Source organism: Bos indicus x Bos taurus, chromosome 8, assembly GCF_003369695.1.
Source record: "Bos indicus x Bos taurus breed Angus x Brahman F1 hybrid chromosome 8, Bos_hybrid_MaternalHap_v2.0, whole genome shotgun sequence".
In the NCBI taxonomy this organism is placed as follows: domain Eukaryota; kingdom Metazoa; phylum Chordata; class Mammalia; order Artiodactyla; family Bovidae; genus Bos; species Bos indicus x Bos taurus.
The window spans coordinates 74036598-74049112 of NC_040083.1; positions in this window are offsets into that span (position 1 = coordinate 74036598).

Genomic DNA, 12515 nt, shown 5'->3' on the forward strand with positions numbered 1-12515 from the left:
AAATCTGATTGCAATAAAATTATAATTCTAGAAGAATAAAATGAGCATATCTAAACCTTTTGAAATATGATTCACTTCTCATTTCTGCAGACAAATGGATTAAGAAAGCATGTTGGTTCCACTGCAGTTTCTTACACAGCTTAGTGTTTTTAAAGTGCCATTTATTATTTTCCAGTTTCCATAAGAAAATATATCCTTTAAAAGAGTGCTGTCATCTAGTCACTAAGTGGTGTCTGACTCTTTTGTCACTCCATGGACTGTAGCCTGACAGGCTATTCTGTCCATAGGATTTCCCAGGCAAGAGTGCTATTTCCTCCTCCAAGGGATCTTCCTGACTCAGGAATCAAATCCGTGTCTCCTGTGTCTCCTGTATTGGCAGGCAGATTCTTTACCACTGGTGTTACCTGGGAAGTGTGCCCCTCCCCTCCACTGCCCCACCCCGCCCCCCCACACAAAAGAGTATTACTTCTCTTTAATTTTCTTAATGAATGAATAATTAGAGTTCAAATAGTTGACATTGCCAGTCTTATTTACTTTTTTTTTTGATAAATCCCATGTGCTTTTTACCTTACAGTTGAATAAAGTGTTTTGGAATATTGGGGAAATGCCAGAATTTTCTCCATTCTTGATTCCCATCTCCTAAGTCCCCTCCTTTCATTTTTATTGATTCAGGCAAAACACTCTGTTTGTAAAATATAGTAGGTTCCGTTAAATCTAGTAACAGAGAGGGAAGTACTTGAATTCCCTTCCCTTAACAGAAGTTTATTATTACCTTTTTCAAGGGAAATGTTTGGAAGACTTTTATCATAGCAGTATGCCTCAAAGTATCTCATAGGAATGCCCTCAGGAAGATCAGGGGAGGAGGAAGCAGGGAGAAGGGATTTTTTTGCTTCATTCAAGACCTAAGGTATAGATGACCTCTTTCTTAAAAACAATGCCATTCTACCCCCACATCTATAGGAGTGGTACCGACAGTTAGCTGGAAAAGGAAATGGCAACCCACTCCAGTGTTCTTGCCTGGAGAATCCCATGGACAGAGGAGCCTGGCAGGCTAAAAGTCCATGAGGTCACAGAGTTGGACACAACTTAGAGGCTGAACAACAACAACAAACAGCAACTGACACTTGTCACGTTTGATTAGACTTTAATACTATTTGATTAATTTTTTGACTTGACTTTAATATTATTTTAAAAATAAATACACAAATGGCTTTATTATTCATAAACTGAATTCTATGTTGAAGGAGAAGCAGACATGAGAGGAGACAGGAAATCTGGGTTTGCTCTCATCCTTAAGCCACTTGCTCTCTGAGATGTAGTCCCCTGGGTTGGAAAGGCTGTATCAGTTCCCTAAGACTCCTACATCTTATCATCCAATATGTATACAATGTCTGTTCTTCAGAAATCCCACCCACCAGAGGACTATATTATTGTTTAATTTCTAATCCATTAACCTTTTAGCATGAATGCAAGCTTTCTGGTAAGATCTGTTCCATGGTACATAAGGAAATAGTGTAATCAATAAGAGCAAGTAAAAATCGCTCAACTCTGCAGAGTCAAAATGTACAAAGACTTCGCAACTCTCAATCTCCAATCCCTAACTAATAAGCATACTCACAATCCCAGTGCCCTCAACCAAGTAACCCGTGCCAGCTCTTTATTTCCAGCTTGGCCCCCGGATGGTGCCAGGTAGGTCTTTCAAATCTGCTTCTAAACCTGTGAACATCAACATTTGCTAAACTATCAGAACCAATCTTTCCATAGCTAATCACAGACTGGCTAATAGGAAACTATTCATCTCCTTAAAAAATGGTTGACATGGATGCCCCAGAAGATGTTCAGTGAGATCCAGGAGAAGGTGCAGTGAGGTGAGAGTAGGCTATGAAGTGGTAAAGGTCTGTTCCTGCCCTCCTGTGAGACCAGGATGAAACTCACTCTCACTTTTTCACTCTGGAGACAGTTAAGAAAGATTGGAAAACAGATCAGGGAAAACTGCTATTTGCTTACAGGAAATCTGTAAGTACAGGAATATCAGGACATCGCAATAGTGCATTCGGCTGCCTCAGGATCAATAATGTGCAGAATATCCAGAAAAAAAAAATCTCCTGGAAAATCTTCACATATGCTGTGGGCTGAAGCCTTCATTCCTATGCAACAGTGGTACACAGAGCACGATGACTTCTGCTTTTCTTTTCCTTTCAGAACTTCCACAGGAATTCCTCTCATTGGTATATTATAACCCCAAATCTGGCTGGCAGAGATTCTTCCATCCATTGGAATGCAAAGGAACATAGAGAAGGGAAAATAATTCTAAGTGGCTAATGGGTAATTTGGTGTAATGTCCATGGGTATTTTTATAGTGGTGTTTCCTCTTTTTGTCTTATTGGTTTGTAAGTATGCTTTACATATTATGGCAGCCATGAAAATGTGCTATCAAGATCTCCTGATGCATAATTGACTGACAGTCCCACATTTTGTCCTTCTGGATCCATCCCTGTGCTCATGTTATACTTCCTATGGGCTACTCCCAACCAATGGCTAAGCATGGAAGAAGTTCTAATGCAGGCCTGTTACTATAAGACCTGGGATTTCCTGAATGGGGGACTTTGTCTCATGTGCTCCTCATTGGCTGGCCAAAACTTTCTTCTAACTGTGGAACAGTCTGATATATTTCTTTCCCCGTACTTCTTCCTTCCTCTCTTCTTCACAGGATTCTGACTTAGATCATAGTTTGAAGGCTCTCTTTCTCCAACTTTCCCTTTTTCCTTCACAGGAATTTCCCCCTTATATCTTTTGCATGATTAATCATGTCTCCGTGTCTGTTTCAGTTCAGTTCAGTCTCTCAGTCGTGTCTGACTCTTTGCGAGCCCATGAATCACAGCACGCCAGGCCTCCCTGTCCATCACCAACTTCCGGAGTTTACCCAAACTCATGTCCATCTAGTCAGTGATGCCATCCAGCCATCTCATCCTCTGTCGTCTCCTTCTCCTCCTGCCCCCAATCCCTCCCAGCATCAGGGTCTTTTACAATGAGTCAACTCTCTGCATGAGGTGGCCAAAGTATTGGAGTTTCAGCTTCAGCATCAGTCCTTCCAATGAATGCCTAGGACTGATCTCCTTTAGGATGAACTGGTTGGATCTCCTTGTAGTCCAAGAGACTCTCAAGAGTCTTCTCCAACACCACAGTTCAAAAGCATCAATTCTTCGGCGCTCAGCTTTCTTCACAGTCCAACATTTCTGCTTTATTGACTATGCCAAAGCCTTTGACTGTGTGGATCACAATAAACTGTGGAAAATTCTGAAAGAGATGGGAATACCAGACCACCTGACCTGCCTCTTGAGAAACGTATATGCAGGTCAGGAAGCAACAGTTAGAACTGGACATGGAACAACAGACTGGTTCCAAATAGGAAAAGGAGTACGTCAAGGCTGTATATTGTCACCCTGCTTATTTAACTTATATGCAGAGTACATCATGAGAAATGCTGGGCTGGAAGAAGCAAAAGCTGGAATCAAGATTGCTGGGAGAAATATCAATAACCTCAGATATGCACCACCCTTATGGCAGAAAGTGAAGAGGAACTAAAAAGCCTCTTGATGAAAGTGAAAGAGGAGAGTGAAAAAGTTGGCTTAAAGCTCAACATTCAGGAAACAAAGATCATGGCATCTGGTCCCATCACTTCATGGGAAATAGATGGGGAAACAGTGGAAACAGTGTCAGACTTTATTTTTTCGGACTCCAAAATCACTGCAGATAGTGATTGCAGCCATGAAATTAAAAGACGCTTCCTCCTTGGAAGGAAAATTACGACCAACCTAGATAGCATATTCAAAAGTAGAGACATTACTTTGCCAACAAAGGTCCGTCTAGTCAAGGCTATGGTTTTTCCAGTGGTCATGTATGGATGTGAGAGTTGGACTGTGAAGAAAGATAAGCGCCGAAGAACTGATGCTTTTGAACTGTGGTGTCTGTTTACTGGGGTACAAAATTAACATATATATTAAGGATGTCAGCCCTTTGTGATATATGTTGTCATTTTTTCCAGTCACAGATATTTAAAGGAGAACACCTCATGAATTTATATATACATATGGATTCTTAAATAAAACATAAAGAATAGAATTTTTGAAAAAAATTGACAAATTTCCATCAATATTTAATACTTTGCAGTTTGATAAAAGATACAAAAGGGCAAGATAAAAGTATAAGTTTAATTGGGAGCAAATATTGTAAAATATATAGCACACTAAAATTATTTTCCAGAGTATATACTTTCTACTGTCTAACCTTTGTTGTTTCTGAAAAGTCAGACAAATTTATATTATTTTGTCACTGTAGATAATATATAGTTTTTGTTTTCTAGCTGATTCACATTGGTCAGCTGATAAAAATGTGACCAGAGGCTTGCAGGAACCTAACCCTGAATTCCCAGGAATGGTTCCATATTCACTAACTCAGTGCTTGCAGTGACTGTACAGAACATAACTACCATGAATGTGAATAAGCTGTGTATGTCTGTCTGGGAATGTCTGTACACACACACATACCCAGTGTGCATGTGCACAGGTATATATAGATAATCCAGAATTTAGAATTATTATATGCAGGATTACTATGACAAAATACTCCACTATTTCCAAAAGCTAGAAATGTCATTTGAATTTTAATGAGTTCATTGATTTTCAACAAAAATCTTACCAGAATTTTAGTTGTAATTGCAAGAGTTAGATTGTAGAGAATTAACATATTTATAATAATTCTATTTCTCCTCTTACTCAAAATATATTTTTTAATAATTGAAAAAAAATTTTTCATAAGCATCTGGCCTGACTTTGGTTAGTAATTTTTATATAACTTATATTTCTTGGTCCTATTATAAATAGTGTCTTTTCCTTATTTGATTTGCTGATATATGGAAACAGCCTTAACTTTTGTACACTGATCTTATGTACTGAGTTTCTTTTATTTCTTTTTCCTTTCAAAAATTAATATTGACTTTTAAAATTTCTGCATCATCTTGGATTTCCTACAAAGACAATTATCTATATTTAGTTAAAAATTTTACGTCTTTCTTTCAAAGGCTTATACCTCTTCTTACTACTTTTATATTTAATTATAGCCCCAGTATAATGTTGAATTTTAGGGATAATTATAAACATTCTTGCCTTAATCCTTACTTTAATGGGAATGCTTCTAGACTTCCAATAGTTAGGATGATGTTTGTATATCTTTTGCTAATAATTTGTTAAATTGGTTCCCATCTGTTTCTAATTTGCTAAGTGGCTTTTTAACATTCCTCTCACTTTTAAGGTTTTATGATTTTTCACTTTTAATTTATTAATATGGTGAATTACATAGATTGATTTTTATATTGAATACTTTTCTGCTCTTAATTTATGAGTACTACTTAGTCCTAATATAATATTTTCCTTGATATACTTTAAATTCCATTTTTTGGTAATTTATTCATAATTTTTCCTAGTGCTATTTACCAGTAAGATTGGACTATGATTTTCTTTTTTACTATTTTATCTCTTCTTCTTTGAAATTATAATTGTACTCACCAAAAAAATGATATCTGGCTGTCCCTCTTTTTTTGTTCTCTGGGACAGTATATATAAATTAGAAAATCTGTTATTTGAAGATTGTGTGAATTCAAGTACATTTTTATTTCATATTTACTATTGAAAGATTGTTTTATTGGTGATAAAATTCTAAGTTAACATTGATTTTCTCTTTAGTATTTAGAAGATTAATTCTTTTATGCTATTGCTCATTTTTTGCTGCTGATAATTTTGCTATCAGTCTAACTGGCATTTGTGTGTAATCTTTTATCTCCCTAGTAGTTTTTATTTTGACCTTTTATGTTCTGCATTTTCATAAAAATATGAATTTGTTTCCATTCTGTTGAGTAGTATGGTGTCTTTTCAGAGTGATTATTTCTGAACAATTTCCATCTGTTATTCTTCATTTAAACTTTAAAAATGGAAATAAAACACAGATGCAGAAAAGTGCACCGACTGTAAATGTGCAACTTGATGGATTATCACAATCACCCAGATTTTGAACAAGAACACTTCCAATTCCTCACAGTCTCTCTCATAGGTAATTACATTCTTCCCTAAAGGTAATCACCATCTCAATGTCTAACTTTATACTTATGTCTATTTTTGAATTTTATTTAAATCATACAATATATATTCAGTCATGTCTAGCTTCTTTAGTTCAGGATTACATTTATGGCATTCAATCATGCTTTTCATATACATCATATGGATCATTTATTGATGCTGCTTTATATTAATAGTATTTAAGTGTATAAATAAGCCAATATTTTATTACCTTTTCTTTGTGTGCTGTTCAACTAGTATCGATAATCTTGCAATGAACTTCGTGTGAAGATTTTTGGTGCATATGGCCAGAATTTCCATTGGATATATTTCCTAGAAATGGAATTACTGGATCTTAGGGCAAAGTATAAATTATAGATGTTCTACTTTAGCATATATTGACACATACTTTTGCAAAGTAGTTGTACCAGTTACATTCCTGTCAGAGGTACAAGCATGTCTATTGTCAGTCTTCTTAATTTTAACCATCTTGGTGTGTATGTAAAAATAGCTTCTTGTGGCTTTAGTTTGCATTTTTCCTGATTACTAATGAATTTGAGAAACTTTTTATATATTTATTGGTTGACTATCTTTTTTGTGCAGTGTTCAGGTCTGTTTTTGAAATTCCTATTGAGTTATCTGATATTGTTTTCTTATTAGTTTTTTTTTAAATAAAATTTTCCTTGAGGTATAAAATGCGGAAAAAAAAAACAACAACCAATAAAATCATTACTGTACAGCTAGCTAGAATACTCACAAAGGAAACTTAATCCTGATTAAGAAATCCATTCTTACCAGAATCCCAGGAGGACCTTTCATGCTCACTCCCAATTATTATCATTTCTTTCCTTCTCAAAATTAACAACTATACTGACTTCTAAGACCAGAGGTTAATTTTGCCTATTTTTTATATTTACATGATTGGAGTCCTAAGCATATGTGTATATATATATATATGTATGTATATATGTATATATATATATATATATATATCAGATCAGTCGCTCAGACGTATCCGACTCTTTGCGACCCCATGAATCGCAGCACGCCAGGCCTCCCTGTCCATCACAAACTCCCGGAGTTCACCCAGACTCACGTCCATCGAGTCAGTGATGCCATCCAGCCATCTCATCCTCTGTCGTCCCCTTCTCCTCCTGCCCACAACCCCTCCCAGCATCAGAGGCTTTTCCAATGAGTCAACTCTTCGCATGAGGTGGCCAAAGTACTGGAGTTTCAACTTCAGCATCATTCCTTCCAAAGAAATCCCAGGGCTGATCTCCTTCAGAATGGACTGGTTGGATCTCCTTGCAGTCCAGGGGACTCTCAAGAGTCTTCTCCAACACCACAGTTCAAAAGCATCAATTCTTCGGCACTCAGCCTTCTTCACAGTCCAACTCTCACATCCATACATGACCACAGGAAAAATCATAGCCTTGACTAGACGAACCTTTGTTGGCAAAGTAATGTCTCTGCTTCTGAATATGCTATCTAGGTTGGTCATAACTTTCCTTCCAAGGAGGAAGCGTCTTTGAATTTCATGGCTGCAGTCACCATCTGCAGTGATTTTGGAGCCCCCCAAAATAAAGTCTGACACTGTTTCCACTGTTTCCCCATCTATTTCCCATGAAGTGATGGGACCAGATGCCATGATCTTAGTTTTCTGAATGTTGAGTTTTAAGCCAACTTTTTCACTCTCCACTTTCACTTCCATCAAGAGGCTTTTGAGTTCCTCTTCACTTTCTGCCATAAGGGTGGTGTCATCTCCATATCTGAGGTTATTGATATTTCTCCCGGCAATCTTGATTCCAGCTTGTGTTTCTTCCAGTCCAGCGTTTCTCATGATGTACTCTGCATATAAGTTAAATAAGCAGGGTGACAATATACAGCCTTGACGAACTCCTTTTCCTATTTGGAACCAGTCTGTTGTTCCATGTCCAGTTCTAACTGTTGCTTCCTGACCTGCATACAGATTTCTCAAGAGGCGTATTTAGTATCACTCGTACATTATGAGAGTCACCTTATTATTGCATATGCTGCTGCTAAGTCGCTTCAGTCGTGTCAGACTCTGTGTGACCCCGTAGATGGCAGCTCACCAGGCTCCCCCGTCCCTGGGATTCTCCAGGCAAGAACACTGGAGTGGGTTGCCATTTCCTTCTCCAATGCATGAAAGTGAAAAGTGAAAGTGAAGTCACTCAGTCGTGTCCGACCCTTAGCGACCCCATGGACTACAGCCTACCAGGCTCCTCCGTCCATAGAATTTTCCAGGCAAGAGTGCTAGAGTGGGGTGCCATTGCCTTCTCCATTATTGCATATAGCAGTAGTTTACTTCTTCTCAAGCTTCTAGACTAGTGCTTTCCAATAAACCTCTGTAACAATAGAAATTTCCATAATGGAAAAGAATACTAAAAAATAAGAATGTATGTGTGTTATAATTGATTCACTTTGCTGTACAGCATTAATTAACACAACAAAGTAAATCAACAATACTTTAATAGAAACACTGCCTAGTTTATATGTGGCACTATTTGGTCATGCTATGCATATTAGAAGCTTCCCCTGCAAAAGACAGAATTGACCATAACATAGCAATTAAATTGCCACTTGATGAAAAGAAATACCTCTAAGTCACTGAGAAAATAGTTGGTGACATTTATGAAATCAGGAGGAGAAGATTTATGAGATGGCTGATAAATGTTGAAAGTGTGGTTTGAATATGATGAAGTTGATGTTGCTAGTGAGCTTTGTGGCAGAATACAGTTCTACAGAGTATGGTGGGTAACAGCAATGATTAAAACACAGAACGTTATTGTCATGAGCTGGGTTCCAAATTCCTTACAGAGATATTTAGCAGGAAAGAAAGTTCCTGCTTCATGGACCTTATAATCTAACGTGAATAAGTGTTCTAGGCAACTATTTATGAGTGATTTTGTTGTCTGGAGGATGGAGCTGAGGAGACAGTTGGGTCAATCCAAAAATGTTGGCAAATGCTCATGTTTTCAAGGTGGGACATGGAAGAGGAGCTAGAAACTAATAAAGAGCTGGGAGAATAAAATATCAAAAGTTTGAGGCTTTTTTTTTTTTAAAGTGTGATCTAGAGTCAAATACAAAGAATTGAAAAGAATTATTAAAGATAATCTGTTATACACATTTTGTAAATGGACACACTATTTGCTATCACTATTTATGACAGTTTGTTGATGTTCTTACATAACTTTTGTTGGGGGAGAAATACCTTAAGAGGCACATGGGTAGAACATATATTCACTTTTTGTTTTGTTTGTTGCCAAATTTGGTAACATTTAGTTCAGTTCAGTTGTTCAGTGGTGTCCGACTCTTTGCGACCTCATGAATCACAGCATGCCAGGCCTCCCTGTTCATCACCAACTCCTGGAGTTCACCCAGACTCACGTCCATCGAGTCAGTGATGCCATCCAGCCATCTCATCCTCTGTCGTCCCCTTCTCCTCCTGCCCCCAACCCCTCCCAGCATCAGAGGCTTTTCCAATGAGTCAACTCTTCACATGAGGTGGCCAAAGTACTGGAGTTTCAGCTTCAGCATCATTCCCTCCAAAGAAATCTCAGAGCTGATCTCCTTCAAAATGGACTGGTTGGATCTCCTTGCAGTCCAAGGGACTCTCAAGAGTCTTCTCCAATACCACAGTTCAAAAGCATCAATTCTTCGGCGCTCAGCCTTCTTCACAGTCCAACTCTCACATCCATACATGACCACTGGAAAAACCATAGCCTTGACTAGACGGACCTTTGTTGGCAAAGTAATGTCTCTGCTTTTGAATATGCTATCTAGGTTGGTCATGACTTTCCTTCCAAGGAGGAAGTGTCTTTGAATTTCATGGCTGCAGTCACCATCTGCAGTGGTTTTGGAGCCCCAAAAAATAAAGTCTGACATTTAATAGCTGTTCAATTCCTCAATGTATTAGACAAGGCAGCATTGTGGTTGCAATCAGCCAACACCATTTACTTAAATCTGCCTTTTCTCCTTATAAACTATACCCTTATATATTTCTTCATATATGTCTATTTTTCTCCTTATATATTATATAATATACTATATTAATTTGCAGCAAAATTTTGAATTTCTCTTTTTCTAAAGAAACAGATCCTTGCTCATTTTAACTTCTGAAGGATAGAATTTTTGGCTTTTGAAAACAAATCTCTGCAAATAGTTTTTAGAAAACTATTTTATTTTTCTTTTGTGGTTTTTCTCCTTTGAATGTGGAAGGTTTAAAAAGCCACAGCTTCTTTTCCATACAAGTAACTTCCCACATAAACAAAATAATAGCTTCTAAGAAAAGTTCGAAGCTTTCTAATAATTTATGATTCAAACCAAATACTTCTTTGGGACTTTTCCCACACTCTATCACTGGGTCTGTATATATACAAACTAAACCATAATGTCATCAGAGTGATTCTATTTCCTAAAAGTTCAATAACATCGAGTAATAATAGCTAAAATTTAAATAGAGTTTATAGTTTACAAAGAACTTTGACATATGTTTTGTCACTGGGGAATTTGAACAGCCGAATATAAGATACTCATTTATTGCTCATATTTTTAAGATGATGTAACTGCAATTTAAGAAGTCAAATGAGCTGACCCAATCACACAGTGCCTTAGCAATAGAAACCTAGGTTTTCAGAACCTAAACCCTTAACACATTTTAATAAGAAAAGGTCCACAAAAAATGAACTTACTGTTGGTTTGGAGGTATCATCAAAGTAAAAGAGCATCTATTCAAGGATTGGTGAACTATGACCCATGACCTACATCTTGTTCCCGCACTGATTTTTTGTAGGTGTCCTCCTGCTAAGAGTGTTTTTGTATTTTTAAGGTTTGTAAAAACAAGCAAGCAGAGAAAAAATTGCAACTGTTATGTGACCTGCAAAGCCTAAAATATTTTTTTTGGTCCTTTACAACAAACTCTGCTGATCCCTATTTTATGGTATGGTTGGTATTAGGCATGCCTGGAGGCTCCTGCTTTTCTGTCAAGCGTTTCTCTAGGTTTAAGAGTTTGGGAGGAGGATAGTGAGTGTTTTCTGGGCCCTCTGGCCTGTACTTCCCAGAAAGTCTCTAGAAATGGACCCATGAAACTTCCTTGGCTAAGGAACTAGACCCCAGCAGAGTAGGGGCTGGCTTTTCCCTAGGCTTTTGCCTCAAGAGCAGCTTGGCTGTGTGCTTTTGGGTGAGGATAGGAGCAATTTTGGAGTCATTCTTTATTTCTGAATACCCAATAATGTTCTGAAACGTCTGGCTTAGAACTCTACATGGTGGTAGTAGCTTAAGGAGCATTTTTCAATAATGAACATAAAAACAGGTCATTTTCTCATTTTCATATTCTTATCCTGAGCAATTGTGTGAAAGAATGAAGGGGGAATCAGGAAGCTGAAAAGGTTTCCTTCTATTTGAAATATATTTTTTTTAACGTCTTTATTGGCGTACAGCTGATTTACAATGTTGTGTTCAGCAAAGTGAATCAGTTATACATACACACATATACACTCTTCTAAGAATTTTTTAGTTTTTTAAAAATTACTTTTCATTGGAGTATTGTTGCTTTACAATGTTGTGTTAGTTTCTGCTGTACAGCCAAGTGAATCAGCTTTATGTATACCTATATACCCTCTTTTTTGGATATCCTTTCCATTTAGGTCACCACTGAGCACTGGGTAGAGTTCCCCATGCAATACAGTAGGTTCTCATTAGTTATCTGTTTTGTATGACTGTATATGTGTCAATCGCAATCTCCTAATTCCTCCCACCCCTCTTTGCCCCTTGTTCTGACTCATGCAACTAAGTTTTCAGTTCAGTTCAGTTCAGTCGTGTCTGAATCTTTGCGACCCCATGGACTGCAGTATGCCAGGCTTCCCTGTCCGTCACCAACTCCCGAAGCTTGCTCAAACTCATGTCCATTGAGTCAATGATGCCATCCAACCATCTCATCCTCTGTCTTCCCCTTTTCCTCCTGCCTTCAATCTTTCCCAGCATCAGGGTCTTTTCTAATGAGTCAGTTCTTCGCATCAGGTGGCCAAAGTATTGGAGTTTCTGTTTCAGCCTCAGTCCTTCCAATGAATATTCAGGACTGATTTCCTTTAGGATGGACTGGTTTGATCTCCTTGCAGTGCAAGGGACTTTCAAGAGTCTTCTCCAACACCACAGTTCAAAAGCATCAATTCTTTGGTGCTCAGCTTTCTTTATAGTCCAACTCTCACATCCATACATGACTACTGGAAAAACCATAGCTTTACCTAGATAGACTTTTGTCAGCAAAGTAGCATCTCTGTCTTTTAATATGCTATCTAGGTTGGTCATAGCTTTTCTTTCAAGGAGCAAACATCTTTTAATTTCAAGGCTGCAGTCATCATCTGCAGTGATTTTGGAGCCCAAGAA